Source organism: Lissotriton vulgaris, chromosome 6 (assembly GCF_964263255.1).
Source record: "Lissotriton vulgaris chromosome 6, aLisVul1.2, whole genome shotgun sequence".
Taxonomy (NCBI): Eukaryota; Metazoa; Chordata; class Amphibia; order Caudata; family Salamandridae; genus Lissotriton; species Lissotriton vulgaris.
Window position 1 is genome coordinate 992,999,040 of NC_141694.1, and position 20,745 is coordinate 993,019,784.

Below are 20,745 nucleotides of genomic sequence, written 5' to 3' on the forward strand. Positions count from 1 at the left end.
CGCTCCGCGGGAGCCGCTCGTAGGCTCAAGACTCTTACCCACGCCGGACTTTCTTCAGCAGGGGGTCCTGCCACTGCCCATCAACAGTCGGGACTGCGAGGACCAGCAGGCGCAGCGCGGCTCAACTCGCCGCAGCTGGTCCTCTTCCCGCCCCTCCCGCTGGAATCTGTAAATTGCGGGTTGAATTCCATACGTGGTGTGATCGCTTCTGCTTACCTGACAGAGTCCGTGTGGAAACGCTGCTGGCGCTTGCACGTCGTCTGCCCTGCGGATACTTTGCTGCCTCTACACCCACGCCTCGCGGCCCCCGCTCCGCGGGTGCCGCTCGTAGGCTCAAGACTCTTACCCACGCCGGACTTTCTTCAGCAGGGGGTCCTGCCACTGCCCATCAACAGTCGGGACTGCGAGGACCAGCAGGCGCAGCGCGGCTCAACTCGCCGCAGCTGGTCCTCTTCCCGCCCCTCCCGCTGGAATCTGTAAATTGCGGGTTGAATTCCATACGTGGTGTGATCGCTTCTGCTTACCTGACAGAGTCCGTGTGGAAACGCTGCTGGCGCTTGCACTTCGTCTGCCCTGCGGATACTTTGCTGCCTCTACACCCACGCCTCGCGGCCCCCGCTCCGCGGGTGCCGCTCGTAGGCTCAAGACTCTTACCCACGCCGGACTTTCTTCAGCAGGGGATCCTGCCACTGCCCATCAACAGTCGGGACTGCGAGGACCAGCAGGCGCAGCGCGGCTCAACTCGCCGCAGCTGGTCCTCTTCCCGCCCCTCCTGCTATTTACTCACCTCCATTGACGCGCTAGCGGGACGCGCGCGGAGCAAAGCGCGGAGCGAAGCCCGGGCAAAGGGCGGGCCCTCAGTGGCCGAGGTAGGCCGGGCTGGGCCCCGGTATCTTGACTCTTCGGTCGTATGTGTATATATACTATTCTGCGCCATCATTTTGTGTGGTAACACAGAGAAGTTGTTAGAAATATAGGCATATAATAGTAGACTGTTACTATCTCTCCCAGTTCATTCTCGTTTTCATTTTTAAACAGACAATTTTATAATTGTGGGACCTTCATTGTAGGCTTTACTATAGTTTTAATAGGATGGAGGCTAAGACATTGCGATCCGGGAAGGTTGTAATGGAGAATCTTGGTACATCACACGGTCCGAATCATTTGAGAAAAAAACAAACTAACAGTGCTATTATGAAAGGTCAGTTGCAATTAAACCAAATTTGGGAAAAAAGCTTAGATAGATCGCTTGAAGCCTCCAGGAAACTTGATAATGATCCACTACAGCAATTAAATCCCTGCTTAAGTAAGGAGGAAGGTAGTGTGATGACACCTCTGGTAGAATTGAAGAGGTCACTTAGCCAGTCTAAGGTGGCGGATCTGTTAATAGGCTCTGAACAGATGGCTACGGTTGATCCCTTGCTAACAGCGCAATCATTGATACATGATGTCTACAAGGGGAATGATATTTTGGATGATGTGAAGGGTGATGTGTCCATAGCCACTAGTATTGACCTTGAACTCTGTGGAAGATATGTGGATAAGTTATCTCTGCCTCCCACTGTAGCTAATAAAACGCCAACTGGAGAAACACCGTCTGGTCTGCTATTATATAGCAGTACCCCTTCCGTCAAATCCACAGATAATCTATCTCCACTGAGTAATGAACTATCCCCTCATTTTAATCTATCGGGGATTTGTCCCCTTACATCTTCAAGCTATCCAAAGAATGATAAACCCATCTCTGAGTCACTCATAGCCTTGGAGCAAATTTTGTCTTCCATTCTTTTGTTAATGGGTAAATTCGCTGTAAACTCAGATTGTATATTATCCTCTGTTACTGAAATACTTCAAGTATTGTTAGCAAAAAATGTGAAAAAGACTGCAAATGAATCTGTGTCTCCAGTGCCCCCTCCTAACCCCGAAACTGTTGTACATCTAGAGGTTGTCTCCTCTATTGAAGGGAAGGGAATTGCCCCATTGGGTTTACACATTGAGCAGGAGACATGTAAGTCCACTAGTCCATGCTCTCCATCGGTCCTGCTATTGAGAACGGAAACATCCTTAGTTGAGCAGGAAGAGAATGTGTGTCAAGATACGCAAAAGGGGGACCATGATCTCTTTCCCATTTTTGTGCCTGATAAAAAGGTGCCAGAAAATCTTTCTGGGTCTACCCGAGTTTCCAAAATGACAACAAGAGTAAAAAAGGGGAAACCTATACGTAAATACAAAAAGAAAAGACCTAGACATATTATTTTTCCAAAACATGTTATAACTGAAATGCCCGCTACCACAGGAAGAGGGTATAGTCCTTGTTCTGCTATTCCGGATAATGTAGAGCCGGATGGTATCTCAAATGTTTTCAATGATACCCCAGTTGAAGTAATTACGAATGGGGTGATCGCTGGATCTGCAACTGCTGCCATAGTTGATGCAACTCCGAATATGGTGGTTTCTGGGTCTGTAAGTGCTGCCCATGTTTCCCAACCTATGAATATGACTGACAGACATTCTCCAATAATAACAAGAGTATTTAACCCAACAGCTCCTATTTTTCTGCCTCAGGCTGAAGTACCCAGAAATGTTTCCCAACAGTCATCTAAGGGTATTACTTCTTATGTGGACACTCTGTCTTTGGATTTTCTGCCCTTACTTGATTCTGACTTGAGAATGAATAGATCTTGGCTACTAAGCTGTTTTAATGAAATTGAAAGCTTAAAGTTGGTCCAGACAAATGATATTGATTTAGTTCTTCCTATAAGAAACATTAATGGCCAACGAATAAGGGTCAAGTTTTATTCAAAAATTATTGCTAATCTGGTCTTTCAACAAGCAGAAGCCTTTCAACGTAGAGGCATTGACGTGTTACCTTTTGTCAACAAAAATGTATGTTATTCTTTCGTTGAAGGAATCACAAGGTTATCCTCTGGTCAAGATGATTATCCTGTAGGTAATAATGACCTGAAAATTTGGCTTTCCAGAGGCAAACGAATGGTTTCACAGGTCTTTCCATTAATGGGTAGCACGGATAACCCTCTAGATGAAGATGCTTCGAGGTGGAGCTGGTTACCGGGAGTTCTCTCAAACACCACCTCGAGAAACCCACGACCATCTTCTTATCTTTAACCAGTGTTTAAACATAGTGTCTTGGAACACTGCGGGCTTGTCTAACTGCCCGGAGAAATTCGATTACCTTCTTTCTCTAAAGGCAGATGTGTACTGTTTACAAGAAACATGGTGTGATACTCTTCCGTATGGGGGGAATGATTACTTCATCCTTGAAGCCGCTGCAACGCCCTCCAAAAGGGGCCACGCTAAAGGTGGAATTGCTTGTATGCTAGCTAATACATTACAATGGCAATTCTCACACCACAAGGATGAGAGTAATCTATTCCAATCCATAACCATTTCTAATCTAGATACTGTTGCACAACGGTCATCGTTTATAATATTAAATGCCTACATCCCGCCCGAAGACAATTTTACCCCAGTATTAAAACGAATGTTTGCCTACATAAAGCAGGTATTAGAGGTGGATAACCCCCCATATCTATTATTGGTGGGGGACTTAAATTGTAAAGTGTCCAATATGTCCCTAGACCTGTTTCGTAACAAAGTAAAAGAAGAAGTTTTTAATATTCCCCAAGCTTGCTGGCCTAATAATATAAAAACGAATAAAAGGGGCAAGATCCTTCTCGGGGAGCTTAGTGCTATGGAGGGAGTTATTATAAATGGCAGAATGCCCTCTGATTCCCCTGCTAATTATACACATGGCTCTATCAGGGGTGAATCCATTTTGGATTATGCAATAACAGATTTTGATACGTTCTCTTGTTTTAAAGACCTGGCAATTACACATACCCCTCTGAGTGACCATAAAATTATTAAACTAACTGTCTCATTAATACCCCCTGAATCTGACCGCTGGTCCCTAAGGAATAAAGGTTTCGCTATCAATCCCCATTCTGGGAGATGTTATTGGGGTACTAACTATAACAAGGATGTAGAAAACATCCTTACTCAATTTCTAACTAATCTTGACTCTTGGCATGGTAGGGAATTCATATTCCTTGAAACGCTTATCCTAAAAATTACTGAAATGGCCAGGAGTAAAGGTAAGCGTAAAAAGAAATACTTTTCTCCGAGTCCATTATTAAAGTTAAATTTAGAGATCAACAAACTAGTTAGGAAGCAATATCTATTCAGATCAGGAGAAATTGGAAGACAGCTAGCGTTACTAAAGCGAAGGAGGGTGAGATTGAGAGCCAAATTAAAAAGAGACAAAGAAGATATGGTATGGATCAGTTTAAGAGAAGCATCTTGGAGTAAAAACGCTAGAGCTTTTTGGTCCATAATCAGACAAGGATGTGGGTCTGTTAAAACATCCACTCCTACTGTTATCACTGAAGATGTCTGGACCCAATACGTGCTCACCTTATATGCATCCAATGGAGATGGTGGGACGGCTTGGGTTCCAGACTGGAACATTGATGATAAAATGGAACTCCCCACTGAGTACTCCATAGCCACCGCAATTAAGAGCATGCGTTCTTCTGGGGCTATGGGTCCAGATGAAGTACCCATGTCTATAATTAAGCAAGATGTAACAAATTGGAGCAGGATCTTGCTTCCGGTGTTTCAGGCATGTTTCAAAAAGCGAATAGTTCCAGACTCCTGGCGGGGAAGTATTTTAATTCCAATTTTTAAAAAAGGAGACCGTGAGAATCCTGCTAATTATCGCCTAATTGCGTTATTAGATGCCATTGGAAAAATCTTCGCTAAAATGCTTTTAATATTAATAACAGATTGGGCACTTTTAAATAATGTTATTCCCAAGGAACAGACAGGCTTCCGAAAAGAGCATGGAACGTTAGATAACCTAACTATGCTGCACGTAATCGCGGACAAATATGTGCGTGTTCGTGGTGGGGGCATATATGCAGCATTTATAGATTTCTCCGCAGCGTTCGATAGGGTTGACCGACCGACGCTGTGGAGAAAACTGATGTCATTGGGTATGCCGCGGTACTTATTGGAGTTAGTTATGTCCCTGCACTGCAACACCTGGTGTAAGGTGTTACTAGGCGGAGAAAGGGGTCTTACGCAAGCAATCCCCTCCTGTAATGGGTTAAAACAGGGATGTATACTAGCACCCACATTGTTCTCCCTGTACATGGCTGATCTCCCTACGGTAGTTGCAGAAAGTGATGGTCTTGCCCCAGTAATTGGAGGGACTGCCGTATCTATTCTAATGTATGCTGACGACATACTAATCTTAGATTTGACTCCTAAAGGTCTCAATAATCGTCTTCATACTTTGAATGATTTCGCGGAAAAACACTGTATGAAAATTAATAGTTCTAAAAGCAAGATCATGTGCATCTTTGGTAAAAAGAAGTGCAGATCGAGGAACTTTAATTGGTCATTAAGTGGAGAAAAACTTGAAGTAGTTAACACCTATACATTTCTGGGCAAAATAATATCTTCTAATCTTAGTGAGAAGCCTCACCTCGAAAATAATTCTAGAAAGGCAACTGCCCATGGTATGGGATTATGTTCATTATATAATGCGACAGGGAAGAGGCATTTCTCCTCTTGCTTGGAGGTATTTAGAGCGAAGATTCCCGCCACCCTCCTTTATGGAATAGAATTGGTGGATTTAAAGCAATGGGATTTTATGCAAAAAGTGGAGGGAAAGGTACTAAGGAAAATCTCCTCACTTAACTCTGCCTGCTCCACGACTTCGTGCAGACTAGAATTTGGTCTGCGTAGTTGTTGGGCCCAAGGGCTGGCCGCACTTGTGAGGTGGATAGCTTCCCTGGCCAGAGCTAAACCAGGAACCCTACGTGAAATCATAAAAAAAGAGCTTTTAGGTACATTTAATGAGTTTTCGCAGCTGGTAAAAAATTTTAGAAAAGCTGTTGTATTACTGGAATTAGATGAAAGTATGTTATTTTCTCTTTCTCCATTAGAATTAAAGCAAAAGCTAAAAAGTAGGTCCTGGGAACTATGCTATAAGATGGATATACTTGCTCAACAGAAGTATAAAGAAAGGGAAGCTCTGGTTTTAACCTACACACCTAAACTTCCACAACAATATGTAAGGTGGAATATACCACATGGTGTCCGTAGGATATGGTTCCTCTTACGCCACAACCTGCTTCCACTTAATACACTGCTTGCAAAATGGTATGGTGTGACTGATTTATGCAACCTATGTAATAATGCTGCTCAAGACCTCAACCATGTATTGTTTATCTGCCCGACATTACATGAATGGCGCAAAAAATGGATAAAACCAATCTGTTTACAGTTGGGAATTTTGAATATAAAAATGTTTTGCCATGCTCTGTACTGCCCACCTAATGAGATGTTCTGTTCCAGATTATTTAATTATTTTAAAGGTTTTTTAGATATCTATTAATATGAGTTGGGAGTTGTTGCGGAATTTATTATTTGCTTATATTTAATGGTTACTTCTGAAGTTGTCTGTAGCTTGTGTTCATTTTAGTGTTGTTGGATTATGTATGTTATTTTATGTGGCCCTCGACGAGAGCCAAACCATAATAAATAAACTTTGAACTTGGAAGCACCCAAATGTCCCTCTGGAGCATAGGAATGAAGACTGAATTGACTGCAAGAAGGAAATGCATTGCAGTCTCTTAGAATCGTGACCACCATTGTGTCAGGAGTCAATTTAAGAGAACCAATGACCATCCACTGGGTGATACATGACTTGATAGCAGTGTATTGTAAGGTGTGGTTTTCTGTGCAACAGAAAAGGCTCCTGAGGATTATAGAAACTTGAAACTGCAAAGTGAGATTACCTACTGTTAGAAATGGGGGTCTCTAGTTGGCAGAGGTAGGTACCTTTGACCAAGCAGAGGCCATTGCTTCTAGTCAGGGTAAGGGGGCTACACTCCTAAATAACCCCTGCTCACCCCATTGGTAGCTTGGCACGAGCAGGCAGGCGTATCTCAGATGCAGTGTGTAAAGCATTTGTGAACACATACAGTAATACAGTGAAAACACTACAAATGGACACCACACCAGTTTAGAAAAATAAGTATTCTTTACTAAACTGAACACAAGACCAAATGACAAAAATCCACAATACAGCAATAAAAATATGACTTTGAGATGGTAGAAATAGCTTAGTTCAATGTAGATGGTAAATGCGAAACTTTACTCTCAAAGTACCTTGGATGCGTCACGCAAAACAAACAAAAGGGTCGCAGGGAAAGTGGTGCGTCAGTTCCTTGCTTCGGGGGAGGTGATGCGTTGGTTCGTTACTGCAGCACAGGGGAGGTGAGGTGTTGGTTCTTTACTGGGTTCCGGTTACAATGCGATAAGATGGTGCCTCGATGCGATGAGACGACAAAATGGCGTCTCTGATGCGATGCAACAACTTGGATGCGATGCGTGCAGGCCCGATGGCAAAATCGATGGTTTCTTGAGCCGCGACGGGCCCTGCAACACGCTTCTCCGGTGATGCGACTGCGGCACACTTCTCCTGTGATGCGACACGCTTCCTCAGCGATGCGACGGCATCTGCTGCAGCAGCGGTGCGCTTCTTCTTTACTTTCCGCTTCCAGCTACCAGCGACACGCAGTCTCCATAGGACCCAAAACAACAGCAGGCACTTCTCTGCAGGTAGAATTCCTAGCAAGGGATTTCAGGGAGAGCTGGTGGTGAAGTCTTTGCGGCCCTGAGACTTCACAACAGGAGGCAAGCTCAATATCAAGCCCTTGGAGATCTTCCTCAAGACAGTTAAAGTTCACACAAAGTGCCTTTTCTCAATTCCTTGGAAATAAGTAACCGCTGCAGGCCAACCCCAAACAGCACAGGGGCAGTCTCCTACTTCAGCTTCCTTGGTTTCTCTCCTTGACAAAGGTGCGACTTGATTCCCAGAAGTGATCTAAAGTTCTGGGCCGCAATATTTATACTGCAAAATCCTTTGTTCTCTAAAGGCAGCGAGTATCTGTGCCCAGCCAAAACAAGTTATGACCTCCCTGGTGCAGCTGCCTGGCAGGAGGTGGAGACAGCATTGTTGAAAGCAGATCTGTCCAAGGTAGGTGAAAGGAAATCTCCACTCCCTACTATCTATTCTATGAAGGCTCAGGCAAGTGAAAGTAAATCTCCACCCCCAACTCACTATTCAATGCAGGTCCTATTCAGCCCAGCCCTGGCCCATCAGACTGCTGGGTGCAAGGCCCTCTCCAACCCCCTGTCACTCACAAACTAGACATGGAATACACAAACCTAGCCGAGGCATACTGGATGGTTAGGCAAGAAAATACCTACTTTCTAAAAGTTGTATTTTCAAACAAAGAATGTACAAATCACCCACACTAAAAGATGCATTTTAACATGCTGAGTTCAGCCATACTAAACGTTATTTTCTAATCTTGTTCCCTGGGTCAGTTATGATTATAAGATGCTATATTCAAACTGCCCATTCTGGCCTATGGGAATAGATAGGCTTGCAATAGTGAAAAACGAAATTGGCTGCAATTTATTTATTTATTTATTTTTGTAATTTATTGAGCGCGGCGAATACCCGTGGGCGTCTCGGCGCTAATTGATTCCATTAATTCCCTCATCGCTCATAGCAGGCTGTATTGGACTACTGATCGAATAGCCAGGTTTTCAATAGCTTTCGAAATTGCATAAGTGAGGGAGAGGTCTTGATGCAGAGTGGCAAGGAGTTCCAAAGCTTTGAAGCCGCAACCAGGAAGCGACGGTCTCCCCAAGATACTGTCTTGGATCGAGGGACCACTAGATGGTTCAGAGTGGTTGATCGAAGCAGTCTGGATGGTTTATAGGGTGTCAGCTTTGCCTTAAAAAATTGGGGAGCCTGGTCATGTAATGCTTTGTAAACTATGCATAAAGATTTAAATTCACTATCAGGACATGCCACACACACCAGGGCATGCCCTACCTTTCACATACAATGCACCCTGCACAGGGGGGTACCTTTGGCCTACCTAACATGTAGAAAAGGGAAGGTTTAAGTACTAGCAGGTGTCTGCACTTGCCAGGTTGACATGGCAGTCCCAGACTGTACACAGGCTGTGCAATGACAGGCCTGAGCCACACTTTACAAGCTGCTTCTGCGGGTGGCACAACCAGTGCTGCCAGCCCACCAGCAGCATTTGATTTACAGGCCCTGTGCACACATGGTGCACTGTACCAGGGTCTGACAAGTGAATCAAATAGCCAATCATGGAGTCACTAATCCATGACAACAATTTACAATAGGGAGTACTTGCACTTTGGCACTGAATAGCAGTGGCAAAGTGCCCAAAGCATCTAGACCAGCAAAAACATAACAAAACAAGCATTTGCAATGCAATAGGTCTGGCATTACTGAAAGTTTGAGCTATTGCTGCTGCAAACAATAGTGCAACGCCAATAGCTCAAACTTTCAGTAATGCGAGACCTTTTGCATTGCAAATGCTTGTTCCTTTAAGCCATGTTGCACAGCAGCCCGCGCTGCTGTGCAATATATGTAAGAACAGCAAGGGAGGAATGTTTTTAAAAGTGTTTAAAAAAATGCGAGACCTATTGCATAGCAAATGCTTGTTGTTACCGAAAATCCCTTTCCACAGCGCATACTGGCGCTTTTAACGTTACTCACAAAAACAAACAAGTACAGGTAAAGCACGAGATGGCTTTGTGTTACCAAAAGCACAATGCTCCAGCACTGGAATTATAATCAACATAGTGGCAGAACTTAAATCCCAATGGCAGAAGTTAGGAGGCCTCACAAGGAACATATTAACCTGTACATCCCCTCATATGGAGGCCGCGCAGGGGGCGCGCCACTGGCGTGCCTAAGGCAAGCCTGTCTGCGCCTAGACAATGACCAGCACCAGGACCCCTGGACCCCGCGAACGCCACGACGCCCGACACCGCTACGATGCCAGAACCCTCCACGCACTCATCACAGGACAATAACACACCTGCTTCCTCGCCGCCCCAAAGCGCACCCACGAAGCTTTCACCTGCCGGAACTGCAGCTTCACAAGCATCCGCCCCACCATGCTGCCGACCAGTAAAGAACCCAACCACCTCAGATGCATCCTTCTCAACACCCGCTCCGCCCGCAAACATGCCATTGAACTCTGGGACCTACTCGACTCAACCTTCCCAGACGTCGCCTTCCTGGCGGAGACCTGGCTAAACCCCGCCTCTGCAGCCGACATAGCCATAGCTGTCCCGGAAGGCTACAAGATCACCCGCAGAGACCGCACCAATGGAGCATGAGGAGGAATCGCCATCGTCCACAGGAAGACTCTCAGAGTCTCGACCAACACCCTCAGCACTGCTGAACACCTGCACTTCCAGATCCACACCGACCCCAACACCACCCTCAGAGGAACCCTCATCTACAGACCCCCCCGGACCCCGACCACAGTTCAGCAACTCCATCGCCGACTTAGTCACCACACACGCCCTCGTCTCCATGGACTACATCCTCCTCGGGGACCTTAACTTCCACCTCGAGAACACCACCATCACCAACTCCACCACCCTGATCAACAACCTAGCCAACCTCGGACACAGACAACTCGTCACAACACCCACCCACTCCGCCGGTCACACGATTGACCCCATCTTCTCCGCCAGCCCCCACGTCTCCTTCAACCACACCACCGAACTCCACTGGACCGACCATCGCTGCATCCACTTCACCTTCAAGAAACCCACCACGCACCAAACAGATGCCTCGCCGTTGCTGGAGCAAAATCACCGAAGACCAGCTAACCACCACCCTCGCTCAGAGCCCACCCGCCGACCCCACCTACCCCGACACCGCCGCCCGCAACCTCAGACAGTGGACCAACGACTGCGCCAACACCCTCACCCCGATCAAGAAACACTCCAACAGTCACACCAACAAGAAAGTCAGCTGGTTCACTGAAGACCTGCGGGCATCCAAGCAAACCTGCCGAAAGCTGGAGAAAATCTGGCTCCGTAAATGAACACAAGACAGCCACGTAGCCCACAAGAACGCCTCCCGCAGACACCATCAACTCATCAGATCCGCCAAAAGGGCCTCCTTCAAAGACCGCATAGACAACAATGCGCACAACAGCAAAGAGCTCTTCAAGATCGTGAAGGAACTCTCCCACCCAGGCTCCAACACAAACGACGTCCCACCCTCGCATGACCTGTGCGACTCGCTGGCCACCTTCTTCCACCCCAAGATCGCAGACATCCACGACAGCTTCAACGCCACGACCGCCCCGACAACCACTGAGACCGCCGCTCTGCAATAGTCCCATTGTTATCATCAGTGCTATTCTCATTGTTGTCAGGAGCACTAGTCCCATTGTTATCATCAGCGCTATTCTCATTGTTGCATCGGCCCTAGTCCCATTGTTGTCATCAGCGCTATTCTCATGGTTGTCATGGGCACTAGTCCCATTGGTATCATCAGCGCTATTCTCATTGTTGTCATGGGCACTAGTCCCAATGGTATCAGTTCTATTCTCATTTTTCGCATCTGCACAAGTCCCATTTTTATAATCGGTGCTATTTTCATTGTTGTCAGGAGCACTAGTCCCTGTAACAGTCACCCGAGTATAAGGTCCATGGCCAGCTGCATATCTGATGGTCACTGATTTACATTGGTAAAAGGCTTCTACTCCAGTCCACCCCGCCTGTAGCACAGCGCCTCAATAGGGGGACAGAGGATGAAGTGTTAAGAATCAGAGAACAGAAAGTGCACCAGCAAGAAAGTAGATGAGGCACATTCGGGCTAATGAAGTGTCCAAGACCAATGGAATAGGAGGCAAAGAAACACAGAAGGCAATGCATCTCCAAAAAGATCAAACAATAGGAACCGGTGCGTCGCACACTTCCAGCTGCACTCACAGTTTTAATTGCATTTACATAACACTTACTATTTGTGGCAAGGCGTTGAGTCATGCAAGACATACTAAATAGCCCACACTCCCTCCCAGAAGTCACCCCACTTACATTTACTGTCACTACCTTCAAACTTGTACAGAGCTCCGCAGTTTTAACCCGTTCCGTGCTCATAACGAGCTCAGCTCGTCATGAGGCACGGTTGCGCTGTGCTCCAGACGAGCTGAGCTCGTCATGACCTTTGCGCCTCGCCCACGCAGGGATAATTCCCCTGCTGTGCTGGGCGTTCCATTGGAACGGGAGTGGTCGTGACAAGCTTAGCTCGTCATGAGCACAGCGCCACCGTGCTACATGACGAGCTGGTCATGAGCACTGCCACGCTGCGCGCGCCCCCTCTCCCCCAGCACAGTAGGGGAATTAGCCCAGCGGGGGAAGGGTTAATATGGCTCACGCTACTGCACCACGCTTCTCTGTAAAATGGATCCCAAAAAAAAAAAGCCTGCGAGTGCTGCGCGTGCTCCACAGCGAGCCATATTGTTTCAATGATCGCGCCCGTTCCTGGGCACGATAATTGAAAACACACGACGGCCTGGTGCGCGTAATAGACACCAATAGGCCATGGGCAGAGCAACGCGACTGCCTTTGGCCTATTGCGTGCGGTTCTATTGAAAAACACACACGCAAAGCCCAATCGCGTGGTACAAAAGGAAAAGCACACGCACGATCGTGTGCGATTCCTAGGTCAGTCTATGAAACCCTATTTTTCACCTACTAAATGTCTTGCGCTGCACGAGCAATGCTGCGCTCTGCAACGCTAGGCGCAATACCTAAACACAGGAGACAACAGGAAAAAAAATGGAATGGAGACCCATGCCAATGGTGCCAGGTCTAACATCTACTATAGAGGAGGCAAAAAACAACTGATGAAGCAACCATTTGGTTAGGTACATTCAATTCAGTCGTTAGTCTCCCATTAAGTGAGGACTTCTCTCACTTCTGTGATAACTAACTGCCTAGGTTTCTTTAGAGGGAGTGGCTGAGAGAGATGAAATCTATCCAAGAGAAAAAGCCAGGTCTGGTGGGCTTTTTCAGACAAATATTCATTTTTATTCTGCGGCTGAATAATCACAATCCTCCTCTGAAACATATATTGTTTGAGAAATCTTATATTAATGAGTACTTGCTTATATTGCTTCTACCTGTGCTTCGCATTTAGTGAAGGTTGAACACTTGATTACACAATTGTACCAATGTGCCTTTTTTTTATATTTTCTTGTATGACACTACGCACTTTCAGGGGCAACTAGTTAACTTTGAAAGTGGTGGGCTTAAACGCCTTCTTTTAATTTGACTGAGCAAATCTCAGCTCCTTTACCTCTCCCGTCAATCCACCAAAAATATTTCTAAACAAATAAGGTCAAATGGTGCAGTTTAAATAGCAAATTTTATATAAATTGCTCAAAAATACAGAGGTATTGAGGGCATGGGAGGCACTAAAATATTGTTTCCATATTGTTGTGGTCTGCCAAGTAAACCGCAGTTTGGAACAGTTTTAGTACCTTCTTCTCTTTCCTGCCTAATAAAGCCTGACAAATCATTTTGGGCATGGAGTATACATGAAAAATCGACCCATTTAATACGTTCTAGGAGAATTAACTTTAGACTGGAGAAGACAGGACTTCTTATGAACATATTTCTAAAGCAGATTGAAATCTTCAGGATTAGGGATTGGTTCATATCGGTGTCAAATTGTGCATTTTGAACGTGTCATCTGAAACGGCAACACTTCTTTACGGCATCTACTTCTATTTTTCGAGCTGAATTGATAAGTACGTGATAATACACATATGCTGGCTTCATGTCGGTTATTAAAATATACTGGTGTGTATTTAATCATGAGACCAAAATCCAAACGGCCTTAACACGAAAGGCGCCGTCAGTGACAGACTACTACACAATGCTGTGCTTAGCAAAACGAACGTTATTTGTGATGTTAATCAATTTTTACGGATATTTGTGTCATGTAGCCCTTCCATAAGGGGATTCTATTTATCCCTTTTGTACTCTCATTAGTTTTTCTGTTTAGCGTCAGTTAAGTGAATATCCAAACCAATTGCATAGCATCGATACGTTTTGAAAAAGCACCAGTAGTATTTTGGTTCGCGCCGTGAGATGCACAAAATTGTAAATAAGTAGTCAGACATGCGTGCACGAGCACCCACAAATACAAACGCAGGCACACTCTTACACAGAAGCCAGACACACTAAACTGTACCTGTGGTCAGGTAGGAAGTCCTCTTCGAATACCGTTCACCTATCTCTCACGATTACCAAATCCACAGCTCTTGCAAACAGCGCACCAGCCAGACTAGCGGAAGCTGTCATCATTGACAATTCGGTCGTCGCTCGTCCCAGCAGGTCCACGTGTTTTCGCCCAATCAGAAGCAGGGACCGTGTGGAAGGCTGGTCTTCATCCACTACCCTGACTCTGTATAGGACATAAAGACTAATTGACAAGTCTCTACCACCATTCGTTAGCATGCAGGGATGCCTTACTCTGGTGTACCAAGCTACCTATTTACATTGTGGGCTGGGCTGTAGTTTCGCGTGTGTTTGGGGGGGGGGGGGTCATTGCGGGCTCGGATTGGTCCACAGCCTGTGGTCTCTCATTGGCTGCTTGAAAAATGTGCGGGACTTCACTTCCCTCATTGGGCATAGGTCTCGTTAATAACTGAATGGCTTTAGGACATGCTTTGTAGGGTTGTGCCAGTCTGGTCTCGCTGCGTTCGCTGTCAGTCTCTGTGGCCGCTGAAATACATCGGGCTTGTCTGTGCTACTTTAGAGGCAAGCACAGCTTGCTCTGGCAGCTCCTCCCCTATCGAGGAGAAGTGTCACCCCCTTTGCCAGCACTTCAAACAAGCATTTGCAATGCAAACAGTCTCGCATTTCTGAAAGTTAGAGCTATTAATATTATAAAAATGAAAATATGATTTACATTTTTTTGTATGTAGTGGAGTAACGTTACAGGTAAAGCAGCAGACTTTGGAACTGGTGAACTAAGTTTAATTTGGGCGATTGGACGCCACCCCCCCTGCTCAAAAGCTGGCATATCTACGATGGTGAGTTACTTGCCAGCACGGATGCCCCTAACTTTCTAAGAGACTTACCGGTCCATTGTTGTCAATCTCGTGTAGCGCGCAAATGCGCTACTGATCAAAGTCCTGCTGTGCCCTCAGGGCCGGCCTTAGGCATGTGCAAGCTGTGCACCTGCACTGGGCCACCAAATCCCAGGGGCCACCACATCAATATATATCCTTAATATAATAATCCTCTGAGGATGGATACATATTTGTGTGGGGGCCCCTGGCAGGGATTTGGTGGCCTCTGGCTCTATACAACTTCCAAACACCATGACCCTCCTCTTCACTGGCCTCCGCGCTCTGCCCCACCCGGACCCCCTCTTCCAGGGCCCCCTACCTAGGCTCCCTGCCCAGGGCCACCATGAACCTAGAGCCGCCCCTGGTGCCCTCTGCAGTGTCCATGACTAGGAGGCCGGGCCGGAGCAGGTATAATTTGCTATGGCGCGCAACACCCATTGTGATCAAAGGGCTCCCCCCGCCCCCTCGTGTGTGTCAGCCTCGGCTGAGACAGCTCCCGGGCGCACACACACAGCTGCACCCGGGTACTTCACACGTCTTTAAAAGACCATTTGCTTGTGAATGAGACATTGATGTTTTTCACCCGTCTGAGAGCCCCTGCATCTCCACTCTGCATGCTGGAAGAGTCAACCCTCCCGACATTTGTAGCAGCCTTGCTCCCTCCCCCCCTTGGGTCCAAGGTTGCTGGTGCTTCTCCCTAACTGTTCAGGGCTTTTTTCATGCTCCTATGAGATGGTTTAATAACATTCAATTGGTTAAAGAAGCTCTTCTGAAAGTAATGACAGGCCTTGAAACAGAGCATGACAGTTGTGGAATGGAAGTACGGCCATAGGCTGCTATATTTTAATGCCCTTCTTTATTTATTGTAGTAAGTCTGTGCGTTTAAGCTTTGCTTTCCCACTGCCTTTCTAAAGATTCATGTGCCCAGATAAGCTGTTTTTCTGCTACCTTTCACTCCGATTTCATTGACTAATTCCAATCCCGCAAAATTCTAAAAACACGAGTGTGGTTTTTGATTCATTGACTCGGAATTCATAAATATTTTACAGACAACTCATTCTTAAACACTTTACTTATTGGATGCAAGAAAAACTGCAGCATCTTCTGCAAATAATAGTATTGTCGCTGCCCCGGTATTTTAGAGTAGCCGTAATTATTTCTTCCACATATAGCACAAATTAAAGAATCCCTCACTATCTGTAAAAGCAACAAGGACAGTTGGCGGCCCTGCTTGGTTTCCTGTTGTACTGCAATATATTACTCACTTGTGCGACTTCAAGCGCAGTGCTGTAACTTGGGAGCAAACTCTGTGAGGGCTTCCAAGACCTCTTCATTTTCTTTGTTTTGTCAATTATTTATTTGTGGCCATTGAGGTGTGAAGTCTCTCTTAAAATTCGTCTGCTTGTCAAGCGCAGTCAGACGAGCCAGTCAGTAGTGACCTTAAAATAAAAAGAATAGCTTTTCTCGGCTATTGGTTTTGCCAGTGCTTTTTGCATATGCTGTTTAGCATTGGGAAATAAAGGCATGATGACTTACGCCAATTTGAATAGGTGGACATCTTGTTTTTGGCTGTTTATTTACTGAGGTAAATGACAAATAATGTAATTTGAGCTCCTCAGAAGTATGTTTTGCATTGCACAGTGACCTACCAGCAGGGTCGGATTGGGAAGACAGGCAGTCGGGCATTGGCCGAGGGGCCGGCACCCAAGTGTCACCCGTGGGTTGGTTTTTAAGCCCTGTGTCACCTGGCTCACAGAACCTTGCTATCTTTGGCAGCCCCCCAGCCAGGCTGCGGTATTGTAAGGCAGGCTGACTGTCAGGGCAGGGACTTGCATCACAAGGCTTGCCGTGGCAACCTCAGCTTAGCCCTTCGGGGGCTGCACAGACAAAGTAGTGTTCCTTCTCCCCTGCTGGGCTGTCAAACAGAGACAGGACTAGAAGAATAAAGCAGCCTCACTGGGGGGTTCAGTGTCAGGTGATAACGGCCAATGGCTCATCTTCACCTCAGCTGCCATTGCCCCCTCCACCCCCCACCTCAGAGGACGGCCCAGAAGCTTTGTTCTTTGCTTCCTTCCACTTCTGCCAGGCCATATCCTTGAGGCTGTAGTGGCTGGGGAGGGAGTGAGTGGGAAGCAGCCTGCCTGGGGGCCAGTTGTTTCTCTGGCTGTAAGGTCATTCTCACATCACCACCTTGGGTTCGACCCAGCCCAAAAGCACTGTCTTTCCCCTGGCCTCTCCCTCACTGGGCCATCTCATTATACTCAGGCGTTGGTGGACAGGGAGGGAGAGAGTATTCAAGGGCTTTGTTAGGGGCCAGGTGTTTTCATCTTAGGCTGTGTCTTTCCGCAATGAGTGTAAGGTGTGTGTGGGGGGGTGGGGGGGGCACTGGTGTGTTTGCACAGGCCTAGCTGTGAGGCTACCTTGACCAGAGATTCCAACTTTGGAACTTAGGAACTAAGTTGGAGTCCCGGCATTAGTTCAACATCCTGTGATTCTGGGCACATCACTTTGGGCCTCATTTACGAGAAGTGGCGCATCGCTGTGTGAAAGCAGCAAGACACCACTTTTCAGTGCACTCTCCTTGCGACACCAATGATGCGTCATATTTACAATATGACGCATCATGTTGCAAGGAAGGACAGATACGTCAGAATAACTGACGTATCTGTCAGTGCAAAAAGTGGCGCATTGCTGGAGTTGTGTCAGAAGCCTATTTAAATGTGGTGTTCTAGGTAGCGTAATCAATTTTATAGTTTTGATAATCACTATTGTGGTTTCTAGCATGTGGTTTTCTTAGGGTTTTTTCAACGCACAAAGTCTGCTTTTGTTCATGGTGCCATGTTTTAGTATGCCTCACAGCACTTAATGGCTTGACTAATGTAGTTGTATGCCAAACTTCATCAATATTTGGGCTGTTAATTCCCCCACACAGGGACCTTAAGTCACAGGCTTAAGTACTGAGCAGCTTCAATTGTTAAATCTTGCAATATGTGCAAATGATAGATCTGCCTCACATGTGATGTCACTTCCTGTTGTAATGTCACTTCTTGCCGTGATGTCACTTCCTGTTGTGATGTCACTTCCTGCCGTGGTATCACTTCCTGTTGTGATGTCACTTCCTGTCGTGATGTCACTTCCTGTGACACCACCTAAATTGGAAAGTCCCCCCACTTCTTTTTTTAGGACTTAAGCCCTGAGTAGAAGACATGAAACACCACATGAGACCACCTACACACGCACACCTTCTCTAACACAGATACTAACAGAGGAACACCAATAAACCTGGAATGCACTGTATGCACAAATTAACAGAAGAACATGAAACGGAAATAAGAAGGAAAACAAAAAATACAATACAAAATAATTTCTACTACACATACATGGTGATCAAATCTACAACAGGCTGAAGTAATTGCTGTCCTATCTTTGCACCTCATGGCACATATGAACAAGCCTTGCCAATTTTTGGCTGTTGAATAAGCTTCATTGATACACAGAACAGTCACTGCATACCCATCTGTGGTCCATTTCATTGCAAATGTTCATTCATTGTCTGGAAGCTCAGATAGGGGGACATAAAAAAACCCCACAGATATCGCGCGCACCCCCAAAAAAATGTAACTCGAGAATTAGGGAGAGTCTGTTTGTTCAGTGCCTCGGGAAGGCAGGTCAGCAGCTGTCAAGGGACCTCCCCGCTGCTGCTTGAGCCCCCACACTCTAGGGGACGTCCGAGGTTCACTTACAGCTTACTGTAGAACAGGGGTCAGTGCAAGCGTCAGTGATTCTATTACAGGACCGGAGGCATCAGATAATGCTTCTCTTATCTTTACTGCAAAATCACAGCAGCCAATAAAAACATACAATTAGTTTAAATGAACTACATTGCCCATGTTGCTTGCTCATAAGCCACACTTCCACAGCCCATAAGAGCCGTCTGTACAGTCCCATAGTCCTCTTTCTTTGCTGCTCACAGCAAGAGTTAATTGCACCGTTCCTTATCTCTTATATGCTATGTGTCGGTGCTATTGATTGGGGTACTTATTACAGTTATATGCCCGTTATTGATTTGGATCGTATTTTGACTGTTTTATTGTCGTTCTTGGCTTGGATTTTGACTGTGGCATTGTAGCTGCATTGCCCCTTCGGCACAGTAAAAATTGCTCAGGGCCTTTGTTTGGGTGCGGGAGTTCTCCCGATTGCATTTACACCCTGTGGACCCCGGGGTGCTGACGCGAGCAGCTCGTGTGTAGCCGAGTGTTGTTGCTAATCAGTCACTGACCTTGGGGCTCCGAAGCATTCACGAGCCTTCTCTCCCTCCTCGGCTTTGTTTCCCCTCGAGCGCTACAGCGCGGGCGTCTGGGCCTTCCTCGTAGCCCGCAAACTCCGTCCTTGCCGAGTGGGTCACGGCCGGTGTACGCGCCTCAGTCGCGCGCAATTGGGCTTCTTTTGGACGGTTTTGGGCATGATTGGGCTGCGCACACCGGCGCGAAATCCCTAACATTGCCTGCACGCATTTTATTGCTCGGACCACCGGAAGATTTATAAGATCGCCTATTTGGCTGTATAAACCCTGCCATTGGAGTGCGCACACGCTCCAGAGACATATTTTGGCATAGGTCGCTGACCTGATGATTACACGGTCCCCCAGACCGTCCACCAGGCCTTGGCAGCTGCGCTACGTCCAATAAAGAGGCAACTTGAAAACTTCGCCAAACGCCATGGGTATGGCAAGGAACCTATCCAGAAGAAATCTGACGCTTCCTCTTCCTCTGTAGGCACAGATGCAGGCCGTAAATGGCCACACACGCAAGCCTTGTCGACGCTGCCTAGCAGTGCTCCAGATGACCACCCTTATGCTGGTGCCAAAGCCAAAAGCAGGCAAAATGTGCACATGAACTCACCAACGAGGTGCCCTTGACAAATCTAATCAGAGTCCTAACAATATTGGTCATATTTAAGCTAGTCTCTTTTGATAACACACACACGCGCAAAATGTGCACATTGACACAGATACCACTTCGACGGGCACGGATACAGACGCAGATACTTCTGAGGAGCCCCTTCCACCAAAAAGGGCCAGAACGTCCACTCCATCAGGTTCGGAGCCTGCAAACACACCATTCACTTTTGATCCCTCCGATATCATGCACCCCCAATCTGGGTCCCACCGCCCAAGGTCTCCGATTATATCCACGAAAATCTGTGAAAAGGTTTTTCTTGGGAGGTGTGTAGCCGACTTCGGTCGGAATGCCCTAGACCGGACATCCCCGACAAAGTGGCAGAGACGCCGGAGATTGACGCAAGCCTCCTCACCTTCTTAAAAAAAATTCTCTAAAGATCCAAAGAGGGGCATAGACCGCACTTGGCACAGATGCCAAGATAAGTTACTAGACGTCATCGGGCCCTTGGCAAAGATATTGGAGATGGCCCTTGTGGCCAAGGACAGTTCTACTCCTGTGGATCCTGACATGCTTGCGGGCTGGACCCAACGAGCGATATGCTTACTGGGAAACGCCAACTGCACGATTTCGGCCGAAAGGCATAAGTCACTTCTAATTCGGATGGACAGCAATCTAACCGAGCTGGCGGATGCTGAACCCGGACCCCTGGCCGACGGACATCTCTGCGGAGAGCGCTTCATCAAGGACGTGTCAAAATACGTTGGGAATTTTACGTCCCTCGACAAAGCTCAAACAGGCATTAAACGAGT

The 20,745-nt window shown here is 46.7% G+C and overlaps 1 protein-coding gene across 9 annotated transcripts in view; it reads right to left on the minus strand.

Annotated features, from left to right (window-relative positions):
• LOC147708315 (protein 4.1-like) overlaps window positions 1–14,281 on the minus strand; it is a 1,681,744-nt gene extending 1,667,463 nt beyond the window's left edge. For all 9 annotated transcript variants that reach the window (XM_086927035.1, XM_086927031.1, XM_086927029.1 and 6 more), the window contains exon 1: window positions 14,153–14,281. The gene's annotated coding sequence lies outside the window, so the exon portion shown is untranslated. The remainder of the gene's footprint in view (window positions 1–14,152) is intronic.
• Between the last annotated feature and the right edge of the window lie 6,464 nt (window positions 14,282–20,745).